Source organism: Cetorhinus maximus, chromosome 2, assembly GCF_964194155.1.
Source record: "Cetorhinus maximus chromosome 2, sCetMax3.hap1.1, whole genome shotgun sequence".
NCBI classification, from domain to species: Eukaryota; Metazoa; Chordata; class Chondrichthyes; order Lamniformes; family Cetorhinidae; genus Cetorhinus; species Cetorhinus maximus.
Window position 1 is genome coordinate 6,092,829 of NC_135880.1, and position 13,495 is coordinate 6,106,323.

Sequence of the window (13,495 nt, forward strand, 5' to 3'; positions counted from 1 at the left end):
CATTTTATTCATTATTACTTAGTTATCACTAAGCTATCCAACAACTCCACCTTCTCCTGCATCTTTACATTTCCCTTATCATATATACTCTGTGGAAACTGAGGCAAAGTACTCGCTTAGTACTTTCTCAATTCCTTCACTTTTCAAGAGATATTTTCCTTTTTCATTACCTGCCAGTTTCTCTTCATGCCCTGACCAAACAGATTCAGCTTTTGCCCTTGTAGACCACCTAAATACCTCTAGGCTCACAGAGTTTAAAATAATGGCCCCCTTACTTTATATACATCTCAGGCTGCTGAAATATCTTGGTGGTCTGATTTAGGACTTATCCAACAAGGCAAAATTGTTTTAACAGCTTCTCCACAACTCCAGACCCACAAAGTGTAAACAGGGGAAAGCAGCAAATAAAAAATTAAGTGACTGGACTGATCTGTCTGGACGTAGAGGGGTGTAAGGCAAAGGTTTAGGCCAGAAGTTGGACAGCCAATTTGTACTATATATCCTGACATTCCAGTGAATTTTTAAAAAATTAATATTGCCTCTCCTCATTTTTTTCCTACTCTATTGCTCCTGAATAGTTTCTCCAGATCATGTTTATCTTCATTATATCCATTGTCTTTGCACCTTGGGAGGCCAAACGTGAATCGAGTCTCCGTCACTGTTACAGAAGGGTCTGTTTATTCACTTATGCAAGTCTGTAATACAACCGAATTTCTGTACTACATGTTCGCCTTCACTGCAAACTCCATTCCTTTGTCACCAATTCCACACTGCTCCGTAGCCACCTTCTCAGGCTGAAGCAGACTGTTATCAACCTTGGTATCCTATCTGAACTTTAGCTGAGCTTCCAACCCCATATCCTCTTAATCACAAATACCATTTATTCCCTCCATCACATCTATGTTAGCCCATCTGCTCCCAAAGCCCTCAGTGATGCATTTGTTACCTTCAGGCTCACCAATTCAAACACTCCCTTGTCTGGCCTCCCAAGTTTGCACCCTCCACAAACTTGAGATCATCCAAAGCTTGGCTGCCTACATCATAGTCCGCATCAAAGTGCCCTGATCTGCCACTCATGTGTTTGCTGGCCCACATCCTCAGTCCACCAACACCAGAAATTTAAAGCTCTCAACCTGATGTTCAAACTCCTCTATTACCTCGGCCCTCCCTGTGTAATCTTTTCCAACTCTCTGAGAAGTCTGCATTCCTCCAACTGATCTTGTTGCACATTCCCCAATTGCTTTACTCACCATTGGTGGTCAAAGCTTCAGCTCTCTCGGCGCTAAGCTCTGGAATTTCCTCCCTAAAGTTCCAGTTCATACTCCCACCTTCTCTGAAACCTCCCTTAAAATCAATCTCTAACTAAGCTTTTTGGAACCTAATATCCCCTTCGGTGACTCCTGTGAAATGCTTTGGGTCATGGTCGTTGTCAATTCATGATTCCTGTTTCAGATCACTATTCAGTAACCTTTGTTGGAAAGTATTCGTGTGGACATCAGTCAAGGACATAATCAGGCTTAGTTCTGGTGGATTCCAGTCTGTCAACTATGTCTCGGTTAATATATGAAGAATACTTGGTGAGGTGGTGGAGGGTGGCTGGCAGCACCCAAGCAACCTACTTTTGAGGATGTCACCTGTAGCATAGATAAAAGGAGAACCAGTGGATGTGGTGTATTTGGATTTTCAGAAGGCTTTCAATAAGGTTCCACACAGGAGGTTAGATTCAGGAAACTGGGCCAGTATTCTCTAGAGTTTTGATGAATGAGAGCTGATCTCATTCAAACCTACAAAATTCTTGCAAGGCGTGAGAGGGTAGATGTAGCTGTTTCCCCTGGCTACTGAGTCTAGAACCAGGGGACGCAGTCTCAGAATAAGGAGCAGGCCATTTATTACTGAGATGAGGGGGAGTTTCCTCACTCAGACGGTCGTGAATCTTTGGAATTCTCTACCACAGAGAGCTGTGGAAGTTCAGTCATTGAGCATGTTCAAAAAAGAAACAATATATTGCTGGATATATTGGCATCTAGAGATATGAGGATAGTGGGAAAAAATGGCGTAAGAGGTAGATGATCAGCCATGATCTGTTTGAATGGTGGAGGAGGCTCAAAATGCCAAATGGCCTACTCCTGCTCCTATTTCCCACATTCCTACTATGGTTAAAAAAGAGCAACTGAACAACATTTTTTCTCTTTAAAAATATTAATAAATTACAAAATCTAACGAGTGTTAGAAACACAGATAAAAGCAAAATACTGCGGATGCTGGAAATCTGAAACAAAAACAAAAATTGCTGGAAAAAGTCAGCAGGTATGGCAGCATCTGTGGAGAGAAAGACAGGCTTAACGTTTTGAGTCTGTATGACTCTTCTTCAGAACTAAAGAGAAGTAGAAATGTGAAATATATACTGTTTGGGGGGGGGTTGCGGGAGAGGTGAGTTTTGTTCAGTAGTCGAGCACTTGAATGAACCCGCGTGCTTATCATGAAGCTTTCATTAAAAGAGTTAATGCAGATTTGGTGGGGGTTACTGCATATTTTACCAATGTTATTTTAAGCAGAAAACGTTTTGTTGTAAATAAGAAAATGTATGGCCTCTAAGTTTCAAAATATTATCTGTGGCAAAAATGTGTGAATGTGGAAAACTTCACATTGAATCAACACTGAAGCACAGAAACCAATGGAAATAACATTCCCCTGAATGAAAAACACATGCTACCACAATAGAGCAGTTTGCTTCACCAAAAGCTTCAAGAAAATATTTTTGAGCATGTTCTGGCCTCCTCAGTGGCTATGGCAAACATGAAGCTAAGGCACACAGATTAGAAAATCTCAAATACAATATTAGATCCATGTTTAAATAAGTGATTGCAGTTAGGGTGTTGCAAATGACTTTCAGAGTGCAGAATCAGCTAAGGCTCTTGCTAGTGATCATTCATTATCTAATGACATGGTAGACAGTGCACATTAATGAATTATAGTCCAAACAAGTAACCTGCACTTTTGAGAAAGGAGTAAAGAAAACCGGCATAAAGGGACACTGCATTCTGTTCATAAAACTTGCTGCTTTGCACTCTTCTTCGTAAGTTTGTGGGGAATGGTAGTGTAATGGTAATGTTTCTGGACATGTAACCCAGAGGCCTGGACTGGTGCCCTGGAGACATGAGTTAAAATCCTACCACGGCATAAAAACCTAGTTTCTAGAGGAATGGCATAAAACCCATCTGGAAGCGCAAGGTCCTTCAGAGGAGGAAATCTGGCACTGTTACCTGACCCGGCCTACATGTGACTCCAGATCTACAATAACTTGTCTGACTCTTAACAGGCCTCTGAAATAGCCTAGCAAATTGTAATATTTTTATTAAACCACTACAGAAAAGTCAAATATGAAGAAAATCAACAGAACAGCTGGCATCAACTGAAACATCAAAAACTTTAATGGCACGCCCTGCTCAGTCGACTCCATAAACTCCTCCTCACCAACATTTGGGAACTTGTGCCAAAATTGAGAGAGCTGTTCCACAGTTAAGTCAAGCAACAGCCTGACAGAGTCATACTCAGGAAGCATACTTTTTAGTCAACTCTTTCATCATCGTCATCCCTGGATATATCCTGTTCGACCAGCAGGACAGACCTCACCAAAGATGGTTGTACAGTGGTATTCAGTCAGGCAGGAATGGCCCTGGGAGTCCTCAACATTGACTCCAGACCCAATGAAGTCTCATAGCATCAGGTTAAATATGGTCAAGATTACCACCTACCTTCCTCATCTGATGAATCTATGCTCGTCCATGCTGAGCACCACTTGGAAGCAGCACTGAGGGTAGCAACAGCATAGAATGTACTCTGGGTGGGGGACTTCAATGCCCATCACCAACAGTGGCTCGGTAGTACCACTACTGACAAAGCTGGCCGAGTCCTGAAGGACATATCTTCCAGGTTAGGCCTGTGCCAGTGGTGAGGGAACCAAGAGGAAAAACCTAATTGACCTCACAAATCTGTTGCAGATGCATCTATCCATAACAGTACTGGTCGATGTCGTCAATGTATCAGTAATTACATTGCCAAGGTCCAATGACAATCATCTTTTTCTTTTAACATTACAAGATTTTTTATTTATTTTTTAATATTTATTTTACAATAGCCATTTTCTCTCATTATTTACACCTCGTGTCCCCCATAGAACCTGGAGAGGAAATCTGTGGGTCGGGGTATTTCTATTTCATGGAAGTGACGCATGATGTGTGTCCGCAGCTTCCACATTTTAATAGTTTCTTCAAGATCCATTTTACCCTTAATCACCAGCAAGTCGATAATCCGGGGGTCAGTTACGTGGGCATTTTTCATGAACATTTCCCGTACTTTTTCCGTCCCTGTTTCACTGTGATATCCAGGTAGAATTTATGTATGGTGTTGGGCACCTCCCGGTACCAGGCCCGGTAAAGCTCCCGCACCCGACGCTTGGCTTCGCTCTGGTTCTGGGACAGAAAAGGCTTCACCGCCTTGACCGAACCCACCACACGGGCGCCCCCCAGCCGCCGCCGCCATCTTCAGCCGAGCCCAATGACAATCATCTTGTTGACTGTCAATTATATTGCAATTACATTGACAAAAGACAATTGCATTATTAAAACAGGTGATGGGCATTGGCTCACCTATAAAGGGGGCAGCTGTAATACTGGGGTGGGGAAGGAGCTGGGAGAATCTGTCACTCTGCTGAGCTGTCTTTAAAATAAACCTGCTTGAGGCAAAAGACGAGCTTTAGGCTCGTTCTTCCACAATATACAATTATTGGAGTGAACAGGAGAGTCCACTGCACAGTCCTTGTGGATATGATGCTGTGTCCTCTATGTGAAGATAGGACTTCATATTGTGTGGCATTACCACCATGCTAAATGGGATAGATTCAGAACTGATCCAGCAACTCAAAACTGGGTATCCATGAAGCTCTGTGCACTACCAATAGCAGAAGTGAATTCAACCACAATCTGTAACCTCATGGCCTGGCATTTTTTTAAATTCTTTTACGGGACACAGGTATCTCTGGCAAGGCCAACATTGTTATTCATCCCTAACTGGCCTTGAGAAGGTGGTGGTGAGCCGCCTTCTTAAACCGTTGCAGCCCATGTAGTGTAGGTGCACCCACAGTGCCTATAGGGAGGAAGTTCCAGGATTTTGACTTAACAACAGTGAAGGAAAGACAATTTGTTTCAAGTCAGCAAGGTGTGTGGATTGGAGTGGAGCTGGCAGGTGGTGGTGTTCCCATGCATCTGCTGCCTTTGACCTTCTAGGTGATAGAGGTCGCAGGTTTGGAAGGTGCTATTGAAGGTTCCTTGGCAAGTTGTTGCAGTGCATCTTGTATATGATACATACTGCTGCCATTGTGCATTGGTGGTGGAGGGAGTGAATGTTGTTTAGGTTGATGGATGGGGTACCAAGCAAGCAGGCTGCTTTGTCCTGGATGGTGTTAAGCTTCTTGAATGTTGTTGGAGCTGCACTCATCCAAGCAAGTGGAGAGTATTCCATCACACTCTTGACTTGTGCCTTGTAGATGGTGGATAGAGTTTGGGGAGTGAGGTGAGTTACTTACTGCAGAATTCCCAACATCTGTCCTATTCTTACAGCCATGGGTATTTTTACATGCCTGGTCCAGTTCAGTTTCTGGTCAATGGCAACCTCCAGGATGTTGACAGTGACGAATTCAGCAATGGTAATGCCATTGAATGTCATGGGGTAATGGGTTTTTTCTTTATTCTTTTATGGGATGTGGGCGTTGCTATCAAGACCAGCATTTGTTGCCCATCCCCAATTGTCCTTGAACTGAGTGGCTTGTTCGGCCATTTCAGAGGACTTTTAAGAGTCAACCACATTGCTGTGGATCTGGTGTCACAGACAGGGTAAGGATGGCAGATTTCCTTCCCTAAAGGACATTAGTGAACCATGTGGGTTTTATAACAAACGATGATGGTTGCCATGGTCACCATTACTGAGATTAGATTTATATTCCAGACTTATTAATTGAATTTAATTTCTCCAGCTGCCATGGTGGGATTTGAATCCATGTCCCCAGAGCATTAGCCTGGGCCTCTGGATTACCAGCCCAGTGATATTACACTATTAGTCCAGTGACGCTATCACCATGCCACCATCCCCCTTAGTAGCGGTTAGATTCTCTTTTGTTGGAGATGGTCATTTCCTGGCACTGGTGTGGCATGAATATTACTTACTACTTATCAGCCCAAGCCTGAATGTTGTCCAGGTCTTGCTGCATATCAACATCTGCTGCCTCAGTATCTGAAGAGTTGCGAAGGTGCTGAAAACTGCAATCTTCAGCAAACATCCCCATTTCTAACCTCACTCAACCATCACCATCAAGCTGGGGGGATTAATTCTGGTTCAATGAGGAATGTAGAAAAGCATGCCAGAAGGAACACCAGTCTTATCAAAAAATGAAGTGTCACCTGGTAAAGCTACAACACAGGATGACATGCATGTTAAACAGCGAAAGCAGCATGTGATAGCAGAGCTAAGTAATTCCACAACCAATGGATCAGATCAAAAACTGCAGAATGGTGGTGGAAAATTAAACAACTAACCAAAGGAGAAGAGTCCACAAATATCCCCATCCTCAATGATGGGGGAGCCCAGCACATCATCGCAAAAGACATAGCTAAAGCATTTGCAGCTATCTTACGCCAGAAGTGCTGAGTGGATGATCCATCTCGGCATCCTCCTGAGACCCCCACCATCACAGGTGTCAGTCTTCAGCCAATTCAATTCATTTTATGTGATACCAAGAAACAGCTGAGCACACTGGATACAGCGAAGGTTATGGGCCCTGACAACATCCAGCTGCAGTACTGGAGACTTGTGCTCCTGAACTAGCCACATCCTGAACCAAGCTATTCCAGTACAGCTACAGTACAGGCATCCACCTGACAATACAGTATAGAAAGTTGCCTGGGTTTGTCCTATCCACAAAGAATTGGACAAATCCAATCCATCCAATTACTACCCCATCAGTCTAATCTCACTCATCAGTAAAGTGATGAAGATGTCATCAACAGTGCTATCTAGCTGCACTTACTCAGCAACAACCTGTTTACCAATGCTCAGTTTGCATTCCGCCAGGCCCAGTCAGCTCCAGACCTCATTGCAGTCATGGTCCACATGGGCAAAAGAGCTAAACTCCAGGGGTGAGGTGAGAGTGACTGCCCTTGACATCAAGACAGCATTTGACTGAGTGTGGCATCAAGGAGCCATAACAAAACTGAAGTCAATGAGGATCAGGTGGAAAACTCTCCACTGGTTGGAATTAGTCCCAGCATAAAGGAAGATGGTTGTGATTGGAGACCAATTATCTCAGCCCCAGGACATCACTACAGGAGTTCCTCAGGGTGGTGTCCTATGCCCAACCATCAACAGCTGCTTCATCCCTCTCTCCACCATAAGATCAGAAGCAGGGACGTTTGCTGATGGCACACTGCTCAGTACCATTCACAACTCCTCAGATTATGAAGCAGTCTATGCCTGTAAGCACCAAGACTTGTACAACATTCAAGCTTGGGCTGATAAATAGCAATTAACACTCATGCCTCAGAAGGGCCAGGCAATGACCATCTTGAACAAGAGTGAATCTAGTCATCTTCCTTTGACATTCAATAATATTAGCATTACTGAATACCCCAACATCAACACCCTGGGGGTTACCATAGGAATGGCACTAGGTGAAGTGCTCATTCAGAGAGCTGGTGTAGACAGGACGGGCCGAATGGCTTCCTTCTGCATTGTAACAATTCTGTGATTCTGTGAACTGTGAACTGACCAGCCATATAAATATTGTGGCTAGAGGAGGTCAGAGGCTGGGGATTCTGAGTCAAGTAGCTCACCTCCATAATATTTCATTTTAATTTGAAAAGTTACCTTGTGGAGTCACATGCTCAGAGAAAGCAATTTTTTTTAAAGACAGGTTGTGGAAGAATACAAAAAAAACTGAGTATTTGTTGTGTGGAGAAAATGCCCTCGAGGGATCAATTTTTTCCAGTACTATCCTGTCCACAATCCACAAGGCATAAGTGAGGAGTGTGATGAAATACTCTCCACTTGCCTAGATGAGTGCAGCTCCAACAACACTCGAGAAGCTTGACACCATCCAGGACAAAGCAGCCACTTGGTTGGCACCCACTCCACCACTAATGCACAGTTGCAGCAGTGTGCACCATCTACATAATGCACTGCAGCAAACCCGCAACATCTACCATCTAAAAGGACAATGGCAGCAGGTGCTTGGGAACATCACCACCTGCAAGTTCCTCCTCAAGCCACTTATCATCTTGGTCGGAACTATATCACGGTTCCTCCACTGTTGCTGGGTCATAAACCTCCCTAACTTCACTTCGGGAGTATATACATGAGATGGACTGCAGTGGTTCAAGAAGGTAGCTCACCACCACATTCTCAAGGCCAATTAAGAATTGGCAATAAATGTTACCCTTGCCAGCGACAATCACAAACTATGAATGAATAAAAACTAAGTTTGGACTGGCTGCTACATGTAATCAGCTTTTATACATTGTATAAACAAGTATGCTTTATAGATTATGGGAAGGCATTTGATAAAGTCTATTATCATAAAATAATGGAGTGCCTAAGCAAACTAGAAATTGACAGAAATGATAAAAGAAAATTCAGAATCTATATTGGAATCAATCAGCATTGATGACTTGGTAGCAAATTGTGAGACAGCTTCGTAACCAAAAGAGGAGTGCATCAGGGATGTGTTATGTCCCCAAACCTATTCGGCCTGTACACTGAAGCTATCTTCAGAGACATAGAAGATCTACCAGGGTGTAACACTGGAGGGTTCAACATCATCATCAACTTGAGATCTGCAGATGACACTGCAGAGTCAGAAGAGGTACTACAGGAAATTGCAAAACAAAGTGAAAGCAAGGAGTAAGGAACATGGATTAAGAATGAATGTGAAGACAACCAAAACAATGGTTAAAACTGGAGACCTAACCTCCAAAGTGAAAATTGAAGCAAATGGATACATCCTGGGCCAATACCTTGGACAGACTATCAGACAACAAAAGATGCGATTGTGAGATCCAATGGAGTGGTGAGCTAGCTTAGACCAGTAAGTCAGGATGAAGGACAGGTTAACATCAAAGAAACTGAGGCTGATTCAGAGACCGGGATGGACAGATTTTTGGTCTCTCAGGAATCAAGAGATATGGGGCATGGGTGGAAAAATGAAGCTGAAGCCCAAGATTAGCCACGATCATACTGAATGGCAACGCAGGCTTTACAGGCCAGATGGTCTACCCCTTTTTAAAAATTTATTCATGAGATGTGGACATCGCTGGCTAGGCCAGCATTTTTTACCCATCCTTAATTGCCATTAAAAAGGTGGTAGCATGTTGCCTTCTTGAACCATTGCAGTCCATGTGGTGTAGGTATACCCACAGTACTGTTAGGAAGGGAGTTCCAGAATTTTGACCCACTGACAGTGAAGGAACAGCGATATATTTCCAAGTCAGGAGGGTGTGCGACTTGGAGATGGTGGTGTTCCCATGCTGCCCTGTCCTTCTAGGTGGTTGAGGTCACAGATTTGGAAGGTGCTGTCGAAGGAGCCTTAGTCAGTTGCTGCAGTGCATCTTGTAGATGGTACACACTGCTGCCACTGTGCGTTGGTGGTGGAAGGAATGAATGCTTAAAGTAGTGGGTGAGGTGCCAATTAAGCGGCTGCTTTGTCCTGGATGCTGTCGAGCTTCTTCAGCATGTTGGAGCTGCACTCATCCAGGCAGTGGAGAGTATTCCATCACACTCCTGACTTGTGCCTTGTAGATGCTCCCATTTCTTGTGTCATTATGAATCTTAGGAAAAGCTGACATGCTACATTTTGTCATCTGTGTTATATGCTTCGGAGACATGGACAAAAATCAAAGAGACTATTGATAAGCTTTCAATATGTGGACAAATATAAGTTGTTCCACATATCTTACATAGACAGGCAGACTAATGAGTCAATGCTGGAAATGGCTGGAGAAAAGATGAAATTAGTGCATAACACCAAAAAAAAGATACAATACTTTGGTCACATCATTAGAGATGGTAGACAGAGACAATTATTAGAATGAAAGATAGATAGAAAACATAGGAGAAGGAAGCAGAGGATAAAATGGATGACGGATTTAATAGGCTGTATGCAGTTGACCCATATGGACTGTGTAAGGGCAGCACAGGACAGTCAGAGGTGCAGATCCATGGCAGTCAACCTGTGAAGATGATGACACCAACAAAAGAACGAACGAAACAAGTTTATCTAGTTGCACAAAATAATCATTTTACTCAGTTATCTTGAGCATGCTTCTAACACATCATCAACTTGATTTGCTCCATACAGCCAACCAGCAGGATTAAATAGCAGGAAACCAGCAATGCAATGACTGCTCATCCCAATGCCCTCTGTAGAATAGCTATGTTTACAGAAGAAGCAAATTGGTTCCATCCAATTTCCACCTCGCTTGACAAATATAACCATGGATGAACAAGTTCACAGAGATTCTAAACTTTGTGTCTCTATGTTTGTGATGTAATAAAAAGCACAGTTGTATTTGTGTGCATTGACAATGATAAAACCTCTCGCTTGAACCAGTTTCAAGTGGCACCTAATTGTGGAGCACAAACAACATTCTAAGTTAATACAACAGCAAATGGCTAATAGAAAATTATCCATTTCACAAACGCACTTTTGCCTTGCAAATTGTTTTTTTTCATAACCCCTAATATTTCATTTTAATTTTAGAGTCAGATGTTCAAAAATGGATGTTTTTTTTTTAAAACAGGTTGTGGGAGAGAATGAGAAAAACTGAATAATTGTCATGTGGAGGAAATGCTCTCAAGGGCTTAATTTCCCCTGGTGTCAACCTGCTTGTAACGGTTACAACAAATCCTTTTGTATGCTGTTTTAATACAATTGTTCACCACTTTCTGCTAAACATTAAAATAGTGTGTGTGAATATACTCAGTACTGTGCTATCAGAGAAACACTTTGAAGTTTTGTGCTACATTGTACAAAGACCTTTTCCAATTATTTATCAATTTGAGTTACAGCTTCTAAATATTCCCCATAATGCCACTAAGTATTAAGCAAATAATTAGATTCAGACTGGAAAAATTAACTCTGCAAAGTGGAGGTCATAAGCAGATTTTCACATTTTAAATGTTGCCTTGTTTGAAACAATGGAATCATTATTCTTTCACGCTCAATACTAGATTATTTGGAACCTTAAGGATAATATAAGAATTTATTCCCTCTTAACATCCCTGAAAATTCTGTTTTTGACATTAAAAGATGTCGGAAATAGGTTTATTTTGAGAAGTCGGGAGACATATTGGTGCATCACTAAATATTGTGCAAAAACGGTTACTGAATTACTTCTAATTTAATGATTTTCTCCACTAATGCATGGAATCAAGTGCCCACCAAACATTCTTCAGTAGTTCAAGTTAACCAAGATGATCAGGATCAACCCTTCTGGGAGTTGCGACCTGACCAAGAGTGAAACTTATGATCAAACAAGTCTTGGCTTACAACAGGAAATGTAAACTAAAACAAGTATAGACGTGTGAAGCAGATTGAAAACAAAGAGACGTCATCTGCAATGTATGTGTGCATTTCCTTTTTTTAAAAAAATTGTACCGCCTATCCCTCAGGCCAGTAGACTGAGGAAAATTTCATTTACTGGTAGAAACATGATTTACCATAATCAGCCAATGTTAATCATATTCTTCCCGATTCATCCACCACATAGCCTTCAGTAAAAAAATATTGGAAGCGGAAGTGAGGAGACGACAGAAATAAAATTGGCTACCAACAGATTTCAATATGGAAGTTGTTAATTTGTAACCTTATTCAGATGTTCATAATCTTAATTTCAAATATATACAAGCAAGTGGATAAAGATTTGTGTGAAGGCTTTCATATGCAGCTAATTCATTAATGAGTAGCCCAATGATTAGAATTACTGGGCGAGTACATAGTTTATAAGAAATAGTGATACAAGGTTCATACTTGTATTTAGGCCATTTCTAGATGAATCCTTAAAAAGTTCATAACAATTTCCTCTCTCCACAATTTGTTGTTGGAATTTGAGTATCACTGACAAGACCAACCTATTATTTCCCATCCCCAATTGCCCTTAAGAAGGTGGTGGTGAGCAACCCTCTTGAGCCACTGCAGTCGTTGTGATGTAGGTACACCCGCAGTGGTATAATAAAAGCAAGATGCTGTGATTGCTGGAAATCTGAAATAAAAACAGAAAATGCTGGGAAAACTCAGGTCTGACAGCATCTGTGGAGAGAGAAACAGAGTTAGCACTTCGAGTCTGTATGACCCCACCCGCAGTGCTGTTAGGGAGGGAGTTCCACGATTTTAATCTAGCGACAGTGAAGGAATGGCGATATATTTCCAAGTCAGGATGGTGAGTGACTTGGAGGAGAACTTGCAAGCGGTAGTGTTCCCATGCATCTGCTGTCCTTCTCAGTGGTAGAGGTGGTTTGGAAAGTGCTGCTGAAGGATCCTTGGTGAGTTGCTGCAGTACATCTTGTATATGGTACACACTGCTGCTACTGTGCGTCAGTGGTGCAGAGAGTGCCAATCAAGCAGGCTGCTTTGTCCTGGATGTTGTCGAGCTCCTTGAGTGCTGTTGAAACTCTTTCGAGTTATCAACAGTCACAGATTGCAACTCTTTCGAGTACAATCACAGTTCTTGGTTTCCGGGAGTGGGACATGAATCTACAACCCTCTGATTCAAAGACGAGGGTGCTATGAACTGAGCCACAGCTGACACCTCAAATATTACAGCGCCCAACATGGGGCTCGAACCCACGACCCTGAGATTAAGAGTCTCATACTCTACCGACTGAGCTAGCCAGGAACATTTGAGTGTTGTTGAAGCTGCACTCATCCCATCAGGTGGAGATTAATCCATCACACTCCTGACTTGTGCCTTGCAGGTGGTGGACAGGTTTTGGAGAGACAGGAGATGAGTTACTCACCGCAGAATTCCCAACCTCTGATTTGCTGTTGTAACCACAGCACTTATATGACTAATCCAGTTAAGTTTTTGGTCAATGGTAACCCCAGGATGTTAATGATGGGGGGAATTCGATGATGGTAATGCTGTTGAATGTCATGGGGAGATGGTCAGATTCACTTTTGTTGCAGGTGCTAATGTATGGATAGCACTGAGCAGAATAAGCTTCAAACTCATTAAACATTTATTCTTTTAAAATTATACAAATGATGATAACTTGTAAAAGCTGTTATTTCAATCAGGTACTAACCAGTTCATGTCACCGAGCTCTCTGATAGAATTATTTCTAAAAACTGTCCTGAAAAACATTTGCCATCGATGCCAAAATGGTGCCAATTTTATTTCTACCAATTGTATGCAATCTATGCAATAATTCCACTCTTAGGCATAGGTGTTCT

General features: G+C 42.3%; 1 protein-coding gene and 1 non-coding gene across 3 annotated transcripts in view; both read right to left on the reverse strand.

The window, feature by feature from the left end:
* lifra (LIF receptor subunit alpha a) overlaps positions 1–13,495 on the reverse strand; it is a 208,977-nt gene that overhangs the window by 149,981 nt on the left and 45,501 nt on the right. The window lies entirely within an intron of this gene.
* Positions 12,866–12,938, reverse strand: trnak-cuu (transfer RNA lysine (anticodon CUU)). Its single transcript has one exon. It is a non-coding gene; the product is annotated as a tRNA-Lys (tRNA).